Source organism: Ascidiella aspersa, chromosome 3, assembly GCF_963924565.1.
Source record: "Ascidiella aspersa chromosome 3, kaAscAspe10.2, whole genome shotgun sequence".
Taxonomy (NCBI): domain Eukaryota; kingdom Metazoa; phylum Chordata; class Ascidiacea; order Phlebobranchia; family Ascidiidae; genus Ascidiella; species Ascidiella aspersa.
The window spans coordinates 5,953,783-5,966,282 of NC_139449.1; the positions used below are offsets into that span (position 1 = coordinate 5,953,783).

Sequence of the window (12,500 nt, forward strand, 5' to 3'; positions counted from 1 at the left end):
TGAAATCCCATTGGTTGGTCTTTGGTTAATTTACGTTAAATATCTATTAAAATTCTTTCGATATTTAACAATTTTAAACCGTAATGCCAAAACTCTGAACAAAATTGTAAGAATAAAATCTTTTAATCGCAGCAGAGTGACGCAGCGGAAGCGTGCTGGGCCCATAACCCAGAGGTCGATGGATCGAAACCATCCTCTGCTACTTATGCTGTGATCGTATAGTGGTTAGTACTTCACGTTATGGCCGTGACCACCCAGGTTCGAATCTTGGTCACAGCAATATGTTTTCATTTTGCTTTAACCAGTCATGTGTTTTTATGTTATTTGTCAAACAAATGTTCGATTCATCTTTAAATACCTAATGGTAATTATTGAAAGAAGATATTCAGTTAGTAACCACGCGGTTCCATGGTGTAATGGTTAGCACTTTGGACTTTGAATCCAGCGATCCGAGTTCAAATCTCGGTGGAACCTGAAAATATTTTATTTCAATAAGCGTTGTATGACAGATTGATACTTGGAAATTAATCTTTTAAAAAAATCATGTTTGCAATCTAAAAATAGATGATGTGATGTGCTGAAAGAAGTTGTTCGATTTTAGATAAGGTCTTGGCAGGAGGTTCCATGGTGTAACGGTTAGCACTTTGGACTCTGAATCCAGCGATCCGAGTTCAAATCTCGGTGGATCTTAAATCCTTTACTTTTAAAACATTTCTGTTGTGAACAAGAAATTAACTTCAGAAATTTAATTAGTGAGAATGCACAATTGATAAGCAATCTCAAAATTTTTAGTTTGAAATCCCATTGGTTGGTCTTTGGTTAATTTACGTTAAATATCTATTAAAATTCTTTCGATATTTTACAATGGTAAACGGTAATGCCAAAACTCTTAACATAATTGTAAGAATAAAATGTTTTAATCGCAGCAGAGTGGCGCAGCGGAAGCGTGCTGGGCCCATAACCCAGAGGTCGATGGATCGAAAACATCCTCTGCTACTTAGGCTGTGATCGTATAGTGGTTAGTACTTCACGTTGTGGCCGTGACAACCCAGGTTCGAATCCTAGTCACAGCCATAATTTATCATTTTGCTTTAACCAGTCACGTGTTTTTGTGTTATTTGTCAAACAAATGTTCGATTCAACTTTTAATACCAAATGGTAATTATTGAAAAAAATATTATTCAACGAGTAATCACGCGGTTCCATGGTGTAATGGTTAGCACTTTGGACTTTGAATCCAGCGATCCGAGTTCAAATCTCGGTGGAACATGAAAATATTTTATTTCAATAAGCGTTGTATGACAGATTGATACTTGGAAATTAATCATTTGAAAAAAATCATGTTTGCAATCTAAAAATCGATGGTGTGCTGAAAGAAATTGTTAGATTTGGGATAACGTCATGGCAGGAGGTTCCATAGTATAACGGTTGGCACTTTGGACTCTGAATCCAGCGATCCGAGTTCAAATCTCGGTGGAACCTTAAATCCATTACTTTTAAAACATTTCTGTTGTGAACAAGAAATTAACTTCAGAAATTTATTTAGTGAGAATGAACAAATGATAAGCAATCTCAAATTTTTAGTTTGAAATCCCATTGGTTGGTCTTTGGTTAATTTACGTTAAATATCTATTAAAATTATTTCGATATTTAACAGTGGTAAACGGTAATGCCAAAACTTTGAAGAAAATTGTAAGAATAAAATGTTTTAATCGTAGCAGAGTGGCGCAGCGGACGCGTGCTGGGCCCATCACCCAGAGGTCGATGGATCGAAATCATCTTCTGCTACTTAGGCTGTGATCGTATAGTGGTTAGTACTTTACGTTGTGGCCGTGACAACCCAGGTTCGAATCCTAGTCACAGCAATAATTTATCATTTTGCTTTAACCAGTCACGTGTTTTAATGTTATTTGTCAAACAAATGTTCGATTCAACTTTTAATACCTAATGGTAATTATTGAAAAAAGATATTATTCAACGAGTAATCACGCGGTTCCATGGTGTAATGGTTAGCACTTTGGACTTTGAATCCAGCGATCCGAGTTCCAATCTCGGTGGAACCTGAAAATGTTTTATTTCAATAAGCGTTGTATGACAGATTGATACTTGGAAATTAATCTTTTGAAAAAAATCATGTTTGCGATCTAAAAATCGATGGTGTGCTGAAAGAAATTATTAGATTTGGGATAACGTCATGGCAGGAGGTTCCATAGTATAACGGTTGGCACTTTGGACTCTGAATCCAGCGATCCGAGTTCAAATCTCGGTGGAACCTGAAAATATTTTATTTCAACAAGCGTTGTATGACAGATTAATACTTGGAAAATAATCTTTTGAAAAAAATCATGTTTGCAATCTAAAAATCGATGGTGTGCTGAAAGAAATTGTTAGATTTGGGATAACGTGTTGGCAGGAGGTTCCATGGTGTAACGGTTGGCTCTTTGGACCCTGAAACCAGCGATCCGAGTTCAAATCTCGGTGGAACCTTAAATCCATTACTTTTAAAACATTTCTGTTGTGAACAAGAAATTAACTTCAGAAATTTATTTAGTGAGAATGTACAAATGATAAGCAATCTCAAATTTTTAGTTTGAAATCCCATTGGTTGGTTTTTGGTTAATTTACGTTAAATATCTATTAAAATTCTTTCGATAATTAGCAATGGTAAACTGTAATGCCAAAACTCTGAACAAAATTGTAAGAATAAAATGTTTTAATCACAGCAGAGTGGTGCAGCGGAAGCGTGCTGGGCCCATAACCCAGAGGTCGATGGATTGAAATCATCTTCTGCTACTTAGGCTGTGATCGTATAGTGGTTAGTACTTCACGTTGTGGCCGTGACAACCCAGGTTCGAATCCTGGTCACAGCAATAATTTATCATTTTGCTTTAACCAGTCACGTGTTTTTATGTTATTTGTCAAACAAATGTTCGATTCATCTTTAAATACCTAATGGTAATTATTGAAAAAAGATATTATTCAACGAGTAATCTCGCGGTTCCATGGTGTAATGGTTAGCACTTTGGACTTTGAATCCAGCGATCCGAGTCCAAATCTCGGTGGAACCTGAAAATATTTTATTTCAATAAGCGTTGTATGACAGATTGATACTTGGAAATTAATCTTTTAAAAAAATCATGTTTGCAATCTAAAAATAGATGATGTGCTGAAAGAAGTTGGTCGATTTTAGATAAGGTCTTGGCAGGAGGTTCCATGGTGTAACGGTTAGCACTTTGGACTCTGAATCCAGCGATCCGAGTTCAAATCTCTGTGGAACCTTAAATCCTTTACTTTTAAAACAATTCTGTTGTGAACAAGAAATTAACTTCAGAAATTTATTCAGTGATAATTTACAATTGATAAGCAATCTCAAAATTTTTAGTTTGAAATCCCATTGGTTGGTCTTTGGTTAATTTACGTTCAATATTTATAAAAATTATTTCGATATTTAGCAATGGTAAACGGTAATGCCAAAACTCTGAACAAAATTGTAAGAATAAAATGTTTTAATCACAGCGGAGTGGCGCAGCGGAAACGTGCTGGGTCCATAACCCAGAGGTCGATGGATCGAAACTATCCTCTGCTACTTAGGCTGTGATCGTATAGTGGTTAGTACTTCACGTTGTGGCCGTGACAACCCAGGTTCTAATCCTGGTCACAGCAATAATTTATCATTTTGCTTTAACCAGTCACGTGTTTTTAAGTTATTTGTCAAACAAATGTTCGATTCAACTTTAAATACCTAATGGTAATTATTGAAAAAAGATATTATTCAGGAAGTAACCACGCGGTTCCATGGTGTAATGGTTAGCACTTTGGACTTTGAATCCAGCGATCCGAGTTCAAATCTCGGTGGAACCTGAAAATATTTTATTTCAACAAGCGTTGTATGACAGATTAATACTTGGAAAATAATCTTTTGAAAAAAATCATGTTTGCAATCTAAAAATAGATGGTGTGCTGAAAGAAATTGTTAGATTTGGGATAACGTGTTGGCACGAGGTTCCATGGTGTAACGGTTAGTACTTTGGACTCTGAATCCAGCGATCCGAGTTCAACTCTCGGTGGAACTTTAAATCCTTTACTTTTAAAACATTTCTGTTGTGAACAAGAAATTAAATGCAGAAATTTATTTAGTGAAAATTTACATATGATAAGCAATCTTAAAATTTTTAGTTTGAAATCCCATTGGTTGGTCTTTGGTTAATTTACGTTAAATATCTATTAAAATTATTTCGATATTTAACAGTGGTAAACGGTAATGCCAAAACTTTGAAGAAAATTGTAAGAATAAAATGTTTTAATCGCAGCAGAGTGGCGCAGCGGACGCGTGCTGGGCCCATCACCCAGAGGTCGATGGATCGAAATCATCTTCTGCTACTTAGGCTGTGATCGTATAGTGGTTAGTACTCCACGTTGTGGCCGTGACAACCCAGGTTCGAATCCTAGTCACAGCAATAATTTATCATTTTGCTTTAACCAGTCACGTGTTTTTATGTTATTTGTCAAACAAATGTTCGATTCATCTTGAAATGCCTAATGGTAATTATTGAAAGATTTTATTCAGCGAGTAACCACGCGGTTCCATGGTCTAATGGTTAGCACTTTGGACTTTGAATCCAGCGATCCGAGTTCAAATCTCGGTGGAACCTGAAAATATTTTATTTCAACAAGCGTTGTATGACAGATTGATACTTGGAAATCAATCATTTGAAAAAAATCATGTTTGCAATTTAAAAATCGATGGTGTGCTGAAAGAAATTGTTAGATTTGGGATAACGTGTTGGCAGTAGGTTCCATGGTGTAACGGTTGGCTCTTTGGACTCTGAATCCAGCGATCCGAGTTCAAATCTCGGTGGAACCTTAAATCCATTACTTTTAAAACATTTCTGTTGTGAACAAGAAATTAACTTCAGAAATTTATTTAGTGAGAATGAACAAATGATAAGCAATCTCAAATTTTTAGTTTGAAATCCCATTGGTTGGTCTTTGGTTAATTTACGTTAAATATCTATTAAAATTATTTCGATATTTAACAGTGGTAAACGGTAATGCCAAAACTTTGAAGAAAATTGTAAGAATAAAATGTTTTAATCGTAGCAGAGTGGCGCAGCGGACGCGTGCTGGGCCCATCACCCAGAGGTCGATGGTTCGAAATCATCTTCTGCTACTTAGGCTGTGATCGTATAGTGGTTAGTACTTTACGTTGTGGCCGTGACAACCCAGGTTCGAATCCTAGTCACAGCAATAATTTATCATTTTGCTTTAACCAGTCACGTGTTTTAATGTTATTTGTCAAACAAATGTTCGATTCAACTTTTAATACCTAATGGTAATTATTGAAAAAAGATATTATTCAACGAGTAATCACGCGGTTCCATGGTGTAATGGTTAGCACTTTGGACTTTGAATCCAGCGATCCGAATTCCAATCTCGGTGGAACCTGAAAATATTTTATTTCAATAAGCGTTGTATGACAGATTGATACTTGGAAATTAATCATTTGAAAAAAATCATGTTTGCAATCTAAAAATCGATGGTGTGCTGACAGAAATTGTTAGAATTGGGATAACGTCATGGAGGAGGTTCCATAGTATAACGGTTAGTACTTTGGACTCTGAATCCAGCGATCCGAGTTCAATTCTCGGTGGAACTTTAAATCCTTTACTTTTAAAACATTTCTGTTGTGAACAAGAAATTAAATGCAGAAATTTATTTAGTGAAAATTTACATATGATAAGCAATCTCAAAATTGTTAGTTTGAAATCCCATTGGTTGGTCTTTGGTTAATTTACGTTAAATATCTATTAAAATTATTTCGATATTTAACAGTGGTAAACGGTAATGCCAAAACTTTGAAGAAAATTGTAAGAATAAAATGTTTTAATCGCAGCAGAGTGGCGCAGCGGACGCGTGCTGGGCCCATCACCCAGAGGTCGATGGATCGAAATCATCTTCTGCTACTTAGGCTGTGATCGTATAGTGGTTAGTACTTTACGTTGTGGCCGTGACAACCCAGGTTCGAATCCTAGTCACAGCAATAATTTATCATTTTGCTTTAACCAGTCACGTGTTTTTATGTTATTTGTCAAACAAATGTTCGATTCATCTTGAAATGCCTAATGGTAATTATTGAAAGATATTATTCAGCGAGTAACCACGCGGTTCCATGGTGTAATGGTTAGCACTTTGGACTTTGAATCCAGCGATCCGAGTTCAAATCTCGGTGGAACCTGAAAATTTTTTATTTCAACAAGCGTTGTATGACAGATTGATACTTGGAAATCAATCTTTTAAAAAAATCATGTTTGCAATCTAAAAATAGATGATGTGCTGAAAGAAGTTGTTAGATTTGGGATAACGTGTTGGCAGGAGGTTCCATGGTGTAACGGTTAGTACTTTGGACTATGAATCCAGCGATCCGAGTTCAAATCTCGGTGGAACCTGAAAATATTTTATTTCAACAAGCGTTGTATGACAGATTAATACTTGGAAAATAATCTTTTGAAAAAAATCATGTTTGCAATCTAAAAATAGATGGTGTGCTGAAAGAAATTGTTAGATTTGGGATAACGTGTTGGCAGGAGGTTCCATGGTGTAACGGTTAGTACTTTGGACTCTGAATCCAGCGATCCGAGTTCAATTCTCGGTGGAACTTTAAATCCTTTACTTTTAAAATATTTCTGTTGTGAACAAGAAATTAAATGCAGAAATTTATTTAGTGAAAATTTACACATGATAAGCAATCTCAAAATTGTTAGTTTGAAATCCCATTGGTTGGTCTTTGGTTAGTTTACGTTAAATATCTATTAAAATTATTTCGATATTTAACAGTGGTAAACGGTAATGCCAAAACTTTGAAGAAAATTGTAAGAATAAAATGTTTTAATCGCAGCAGAGTGGCGCAGCGGATGCGTGCTGGGCCCATCACCCAGAGGTCGATGGATCGAAATCATCTTCTGCTACTTAGGCTGTGATCGTATAGTGGTTAGTACTTCACGTTGTGGCCGTGACAACCCAGGTTCGAATCCTAGTCACAGCAATAATTTATCATTTTGCTTTAACCAGTCACGTGTTTTTATGTTATTTGTCAAACAAATGTTCGATTCAACTTTAAATACCTAATGGTAATTATTGAAAAAAGATATTATTCAACGAGTAATCACGCGGTTCCATGGTGTAATGGTTAGCACTTTGGACTTTGAATCCAGCGATCCGAGTTCAAATGTCGGTGGAACCTGAAAATATTTTATTTCAATAAGCGTTGTATGACAGATTGATACTTGGAAATTAATCATTTGAAAAAAATCATGTTTGCAATTTAAAAATCGATGGTGTGCTGAAAGAAATTGTTAGATTTGGGATAACGTCATGGCAGGAGCTTCCATAGTGTAATGGTTGGCTCTTTGGACTCTGAATCCAGCGATCCGAGTTCAAATCTCGGTGGAACCTTAAATCCTTTACTTTTAAAACCTTTCTGTTGTGAACAAGAAATTAACTTCAGAAATTTATTTAGTTAGAATTTACAATTGATAAGCAATCTTAAAAGTTTTAGTTTGAAATCCCATTGGTTGGTCTTTGGTTAATTTACGTTAAATATCTATTAAAATTCTTTCGATATTTAACAATTTTAAACCGTAATGCCAAAACTCTGAACAAAATTGTAAGAATAAATTGTTTTAATCGCAGCAGAGTGGCGCAGCGGAAGCGTGCTGGGCCCATAACCCAGAGGTCGATGGATCGAAACCATCCTCTGCTACTTATGCTGTGATCGTATAGTGGTTAGTACTTCACGTTATGGCCGTGACAACCCAGGTTCGAATCTTGGTCACAGCAATATGTTTTCATTTTGCTTTAACAAGTCATGTGTTTTTATGTTATTTGTCAAACAAATGTTCGATTCATCTTTAAATACCTAATGGTAATTATTGAAAGAAGATATTCAGTTAGTAACCACGCGGTTCCATGGTGTAATGGTTAGCACTTTGGACTTTGAATCCAGCGATCCGAGTTCCATTCTCGGTGGAACCTGAAAATGTTTTATTTCAATAAGCGTTGTATGACAGATTGATACTTGGAAATTAATCTTTTGAAAAAAATCATGTTTGCGATCTAAAAATCGATGGTGTGCTGAAAGAAATTGTTAGATTTGGGATAACGTCATGGCAGGAGGTTCCATAGTATAACGGTTGGCACTTTGGACTCTGAATCCAGCGATCCGAGTTCAAATCTCGGTGGAACCTGAAAATATTTTATTTCAACAAGCGTTGTATGACAGATTAATACTTGGAAAATAATCTTTTGAAAAAAATCATGTTTGCAATCTAAAAATAGATGGTGTGCTGAAAGAAATTGTTACATTTGGGATAACGTGTTGGCAGGAGGTTCCATGGTGTAACGGTTAGTACTTTGGACTCTGAATCCAGCGATCCGAGTTCAACTCTCGGTGGAACTTTAAATCCTTTACTTTTAAAACATTTCTGTTGTGAACAAGAAATTAAATGCAGAAATTTATTTAGTGAAAATTTACACATGATAAGCAATCTCAAAATTGTTAGTTTGAAATCCCATTGGTTGGTCTTTGGTTAATTTACGTTAAATATCTATTAAAATTATTTCGATATTTAACAGTGGTAAACGGCAATGCCAAAACTTTGAAGAAAATTGTAAGAATAAAATGTTTTAATCGCAGCAGAGTGGCGCAGCGGACGCGTGCTGGGCCCATCACCCAGAGGTCGATGGATCGAAATCATCTTCTGCTACTTAGGCTGTGATCGTATAGTGGTTAGTACTTCACGTTGTGGCCGTGACAACCCAGGTTCGAATCCTAGTCACAGCGAAAATTTATCATTTTGCTTTAACCAGTCACGTGTTTTTATGTTATTTGTCAAACAAATGTTCGATTCAACTTTAAATACCTAATGGTAATTATTGAAAAAAGATATTATTCAACGAGTAATCACGCGGTTCCATGGTGTAATGGTTAGCACTTTGGACTTTGAATCCAGCGATCCGAGTTCAAATGTCGGTGGAACCTGAAAATATTTTATTTCAATAAGCGTTGTATGACAGATTGATACTTGGAAATTAATCATTTGAAAAAAATCATGTTTGCAATTTAAAAATCGATGATGTGCTGAAAGAAATTGTTAGATTTGGGATAATGTCATGGCAGGAGCTTCCATAGTGTAATGGTTGGCTCTTTGGACCCTGAAACCAGCGATCCGAGTTCAAATCTCGGTGGAACCTTAAAGCCATTACTTTTAAAACATTTCTGTTGTGAACAAGAAATTAACTTCAGAAATTTATTTAGTGAGAATGTACAAATGATAAGCAATCTCAAATTTTTAGTTTGAAATCCCATTGGTTGGTTTTTGGTTAATTTACGTTAAATATCTATTAAAATTCTTTCGATAATTAGCAATGGTAAACTGTAATGCCAAAACTCTGAACAAAATTGTAAGAATAAAATGTTTTAATCACAGCAGAGTGGCGCAGCGGAAGCGTGCTGGGCCCATAACCCAGAGGTCGATGGATTGAAATCATCCTCTGCTACTTAGGCTGTGATCGTATAGTGGTTAGTACTTCACGTTGTGGCCGTGACAACCCAGGTTCGAATCCTGGTCACAGCAATAATTTATCATTTTGCTTTAACCAGTCACGTGTTTTTATGTTATTTGTCAAACAAATGTTCGATTCATCTTTAAATACCTAATGGTAATTATTGAAAAAAATATTATTCAACGAGTAATCTCGCGGTTCCATGGTGTAATGGTTAGCACTTTGGACTTTGAATCCAGCGATCCGAGTTCAAATCTCGGTGGAACCTGAAAATATTTTATTTCAATAAGCGTTGTATGACAGATTGATACTTGGAAATTAATCATTTGAAAAAAATCATGTTTGCAATCTAAAAATCGATGGTGTGCTGAAAGAAATTGTTAGATTTGGGATAACGTGTTGGCAGGAGGTTCCATGGTGTAACGGTTAGTACTTTGGACTCTGAATCCAGCGATCCGAGTTCAACTCTCGGTGGAACTTTAAATCCTTTACTTTTAAAACATTTCTGTTGTGAACAAGAAATTAAATTCAGAAATTTATTTAGTGAGAATGAACAAATGATAAGCAATCTCAAAATTGTTAGTTTGAAATCCCATTGGTTGGTCTTTGGTTAATTTACGTTAAATATCTATTAAAATTATTTCGATATTTAACAGTGGTAAACGGTAATGCCAAAACTTTGAAGAAAATTGTAAGAATAAAATGTTTTAATCGCAGCAGAGTGGCGCAGCGGACGCGTGCTGGGCCCATCACCCAGAGGTCGATGGATCGAAATCATCTTCTGCTACTTAGGCTGTGATCGTATAGTGGTTAGTACTTCACGTTGTGGCCGCGACAACCCAGGTTCGAATCCTAGTCACAGCAATAATTTATCATTTTGCTTTAACCAGTCACGTGTTTTTATGTTATTTGTCAAACAAATGTTCGATTCAACTTTAAATACCTAATGGTAATTATTGAAAAAAGATATTATTCAACGAGTAATCACGCGGTTCCATGGTGTAATGGTTAGCACTTTGGACTTTGAATCCAGCGATCCGAGTTCAAATCTCGGTGGAACCTGAAAATATTTTATTTCAATAAGCGTTGTATGACAGATTGATACTTGGAAATTAATCATTTGAAAAAAATCATGTTTGCAATTTAAAAATCGATGGTGTGCTGAAAGAAATTGTTAGATTTGGGATAACGTCATGGCAGGAGCTTCCATAGTGTAATGGTTGGCTCTTTGGACTCTGAAACCAGCGATCCGAGTTCAAATCTCGGAGGAACCTTAAATCCATTACTTTTAAAACATTTCTGTTGTGAACAAGAAATTAACTTCAGAAATTTATTTAGTGAGAATGTACAAATGATAAGCAATCTCAAATTTTTAATTTGAAATCCCATTGGTTGGTTTTTGGTTAATTTACGTTAAATATCTATTAAAATTCTTTCGATAATTAGCTATGGTAAACTGTAATGCCAAAACTCTGAACAAATTTGTAAGAATAAAATGTTTTAATCACAGCAGAGTGGCGCAGCGGAAGCGTGCTGGGCCCATAACCCAGAGGTCGATGGATTGAAATCATCTTCTGCTACTTAGGCTGTGATCGTATAGTGGTTAGTACTTCACGTTGTGGCCGTGACAACCCAGGTTCGAATCCTGGTCACAGCAATAATTTATCATTTTGCTTTAACCAGTCACGTGTTTTTATGCTATTTGTCAAACAAATGTTCGATTCAACTTGAAATACCTAATGGTAATTATTGAAAAAAGATATTATTCAACGAGTAATCACGCGGTTCCATGGTGTAATGGTTAGCACTTTGGACTTTGAATCCAGCGATCCGAGTTCAAATCTCGGTGGAACCTGAAAATATTTCATTTCAATAAGCGTTGTATGACAGATTGATACTTGGAAATTAATCATTTGAAAAAAATCATGTTTGCAATCTAAAAATCGATGGTGTGCTGAAAGAAATTGTTAGATTTGGGATAACGTGTTGGCAGGAGGTTCCATGGTGTAACGGTTAGTACTTTGGACTCTGAATCCAGCGATCCGAGTTCAACTCTCGGTGGAACTTTAAATCCTTTACTTTTAAAACATTTCTGTTGTGAACAAGAAATTAACTTCAGAAATTTATTTAGTGAGAATGTACAAATGATAAGCAATCTCAAATTTTTAGTTTGAAATCCCATTGGTTGGTTTTTGGTTAATTTACGTTAAATATCTATTAAAATTCTTTCGATAATTAGCAATGGTAAACGGTAATGCCAAAACTCTGAACAAAATTGTAAGAATAAAATGTTTTAATCGCAGCAGAGTGGCGCAGCGGAAGCGTGCTGGCCCCATAACGCAGAGGTCAATGGATCGAAACCATCCTCTGCTACTAAGGCTGTGATCGTATAGTGGTTAGTACTTCACGTTGTGGCCGTGACAACCCAGGTTCGAATCCTAGTCACAGCCATAATTTATCATTTTGCTTTAACCATTCATGTGTTTTTATGTTATTTGTCAATCAAATGTTCGATTCATCTTGAAATGCCTAATGGTAATTATTGAAAGAAGATATTCAGTTAGTAACCACGCGGTTCAATGGTGTAATGGTTAGCACTTTGGACTTTGAATCCAGCGATCCGAGTTCAAATCTCGGTGGAACCTGAAAATATTTTATTTCAATAAGCGTTGTATGACAGATTGATACTTGGAAATTAATCTTTTAAAAAAATCATGTTTGCAATCTAAAAATAGATGATGTGCTGAAAGAAGTTGTTCGATTTTAGATAAGGTCTTGGCAGGAGGTTCCATGGTGTAACGGTTAGCACTTTGGACTCTGAATCCAGCGATCCGAGTTCAAATCTCGGTGGAACCTTAAATCCTTTACTTTTAAAACAATTCTGTTGTGAACAAGAAATTAACTTCAGAAATTTATTCAGTGATAATTTACAATTGATA

General features: G+C 35.7%; 22 non-coding genes across 22 annotated transcripts; all 22 read left to right on the forward strand.

Moving 5' to 3' along the window:
- The first annotated feature begins 402 nt into the window (after window positions 1-402).
- On the forward strand, window positions 403-474 carry Trnaq-uug (transfer RNA glutamine (anticodon UUG)). Its single transcript has one exon. It is a non-coding gene; the product is annotated as a tRNA-Gln (tRNA).
- Window positions 475-618: 144 nt separating this feature from the next.
- Trnaq-cug (transfer RNA glutamine (anticodon CUG)) lies at window positions 619-690 on the forward strand. The gene has a single exon. It is a non-coding gene; the product is annotated as a tRNA-Gln (tRNA).
- Window positions 691-1,198: 508 nt separating this feature from the next.
- On the forward strand, window positions 1,199-1,270 carry Trnaq-uug (transfer RNA glutamine (anticodon UUG)). The gene has a single exon. It is a non-coding gene; the product is annotated as a tRNA-Gln (tRNA).
- A 721-nt stretch (window positions 1,271-1,991) lies between these two features.
- Window positions 1,992-2,063, forward strand: Trnaq-uug (transfer RNA glutamine (anticodon UUG)). The gene has a single exon. It is a non-coding gene; the product is annotated as a tRNA-Gln (tRNA).
- Window positions 2,064-2,798: 735 nt separating this feature from the next.
- Trnah-gug (transfer RNA histidin (anticodon GUG)) lies at window positions 2,799-2,870 on the forward strand. The gene has a single exon. It is a non-coding gene; the product is annotated as a tRNA-His (tRNA).
- Window positions 2,871-2,996: 126 nt separating this feature from the next.
- Window positions 2,997-3,068, forward strand: Trnaq-uug (transfer RNA glutamine (anticodon UUG)). Its single transcript has one exon. It is a non-coding gene; the product is annotated as a tRNA-Gln (tRNA).
- Window positions 3,069-3,207: 139 nt separating this feature from the next.
- Window positions 3,208-3,279, forward strand: Trnaq-cug (transfer RNA glutamine (anticodon CUG)). Its single transcript has one exon. It is a non-coding gene; the product is annotated as a tRNA-Gln (tRNA).
- A 510-nt stretch (window positions 3,280-3,789) lies between these two features.
- On the forward strand, window positions 3,790-3,861 carry Trnaq-uug (transfer RNA glutamine (anticodon UUG)). The gene has a single exon. It is a non-coding gene; the product is annotated as a tRNA-Gln (tRNA).
- Window positions 3,862-5,584: 1,723 nt separating this feature from the next.
- On the forward strand, window positions 5,585-5,656 carry Trnaq-cug (transfer RNA glutamine (anticodon CUG)). Its single transcript has one exon. It is a non-coding gene; the product is annotated as a tRNA-Gln (tRNA).
- A 507-nt stretch (window positions 5,657-6,163) lies between these two features.
- Trnaq-uug (transfer RNA glutamine (anticodon UUG)) lies at window positions 6,164-6,235 on the forward strand. The gene has a single exon. It is a non-coding gene; the product is annotated as a tRNA-Gln (tRNA).
- A 139-nt stretch (window positions 6,236-6,374) lies between these two features.
- Trnah-aug (transfer RNA histidin (anticodon AUG)) lies at window positions 6,375-6,446 on the forward strand. The gene has a single exon. It is a non-coding gene; the product is annotated as a tRNA-His (tRNA).
- A 140-nt stretch (window positions 6,447-6,586) lies between these two features.
- Window positions 6,587-6,658, forward strand: Trnaq-cug (transfer RNA glutamine (anticodon CUG)). The gene has a single exon. It is a non-coding gene; the product is annotated as a tRNA-Gln (tRNA).
- A 510-nt stretch (window positions 6,659-7,168) lies between these two features.
- On the forward strand, window positions 7,169-7,240 carry Trnaq-uug (transfer RNA glutamine (anticodon UUG)). Its single transcript has one exon. It is a non-coding gene; the product is annotated as a tRNA-Gln (tRNA).
- Window positions 7,241-7,959: 719 nt separating this feature from the next.
- Window positions 7,960-8,031, forward strand: Trnaq-uug (transfer RNA glutamine (anticodon UUG)). Its single transcript has one exon. It is a non-coding gene; the product is annotated as a tRNA-Gln (tRNA).
- Window positions 8,032-8,965: 934 nt separating this feature from the next.
- Window positions 8,966-9,037, forward strand: Trnaq-uug (transfer RNA glutamine (anticodon UUG)). The gene has a single exon. It is a non-coding gene; the product is annotated as a tRNA-Gln (tRNA).
- Window positions 9,038-9,560: 523 nt separating this feature from the next.
- Window positions 9,561-9,632, forward strand: Trnah-gug (transfer RNA histidin (anticodon GUG)). Its single transcript has one exon. It is a non-coding gene; the product is annotated as a tRNA-His (tRNA).
- A 125-nt stretch (window positions 9,633-9,757) lies between these two features.
- Window positions 9,758-9,829, forward strand: Trnaq-uug (transfer RNA glutamine (anticodon UUG)). Its single transcript has one exon. It is a non-coding gene; the product is annotated as a tRNA-Gln (tRNA).
- A 722-nt stretch (window positions 9,830-10,551) lies between these two features.
- On the forward strand, window positions 10,552-10,623 carry Trnaq-uug (transfer RNA glutamine (anticodon UUG)). Its single transcript has one exon. It is a non-coding gene; the product is annotated as a tRNA-Gln (tRNA).
- A 523-nt stretch (window positions 10,624-11,146) lies between these two features.
- On the forward strand, window positions 11,147-11,218 carry Trnah-gug (transfer RNA histidin (anticodon GUG)). Its single transcript has one exon. It is a non-coding gene; the product is annotated as a tRNA-His (tRNA).
- Window positions 11,219-11,344: 126 nt separating this feature from the next.
- Window positions 11,345-11,416, forward strand: Trnaq-uug (transfer RNA glutamine (anticodon UUG)). The gene has a single exon. It is a non-coding gene; the product is annotated as a tRNA-Gln (tRNA).
- A 718-nt stretch (window positions 11,417-12,134) lies between these two features.
- On the forward strand, window positions 12,135-12,206 carry Trnaq-uug (transfer RNA glutamine (anticodon UUG)). The gene has a single exon. It is a non-coding gene; the product is annotated as a tRNA-Gln (tRNA).
- Window positions 12,207-12,345: 139 nt separating this feature from the next.
- Window positions 12,346-12,417, forward strand: Trnaq-cug (transfer RNA glutamine (anticodon CUG)). Its single transcript has one exon. It is a non-coding gene; the product is annotated as a tRNA-Gln (tRNA).
- Window positions 12,418-12,500: the final 83 nt, after the last annotated feature.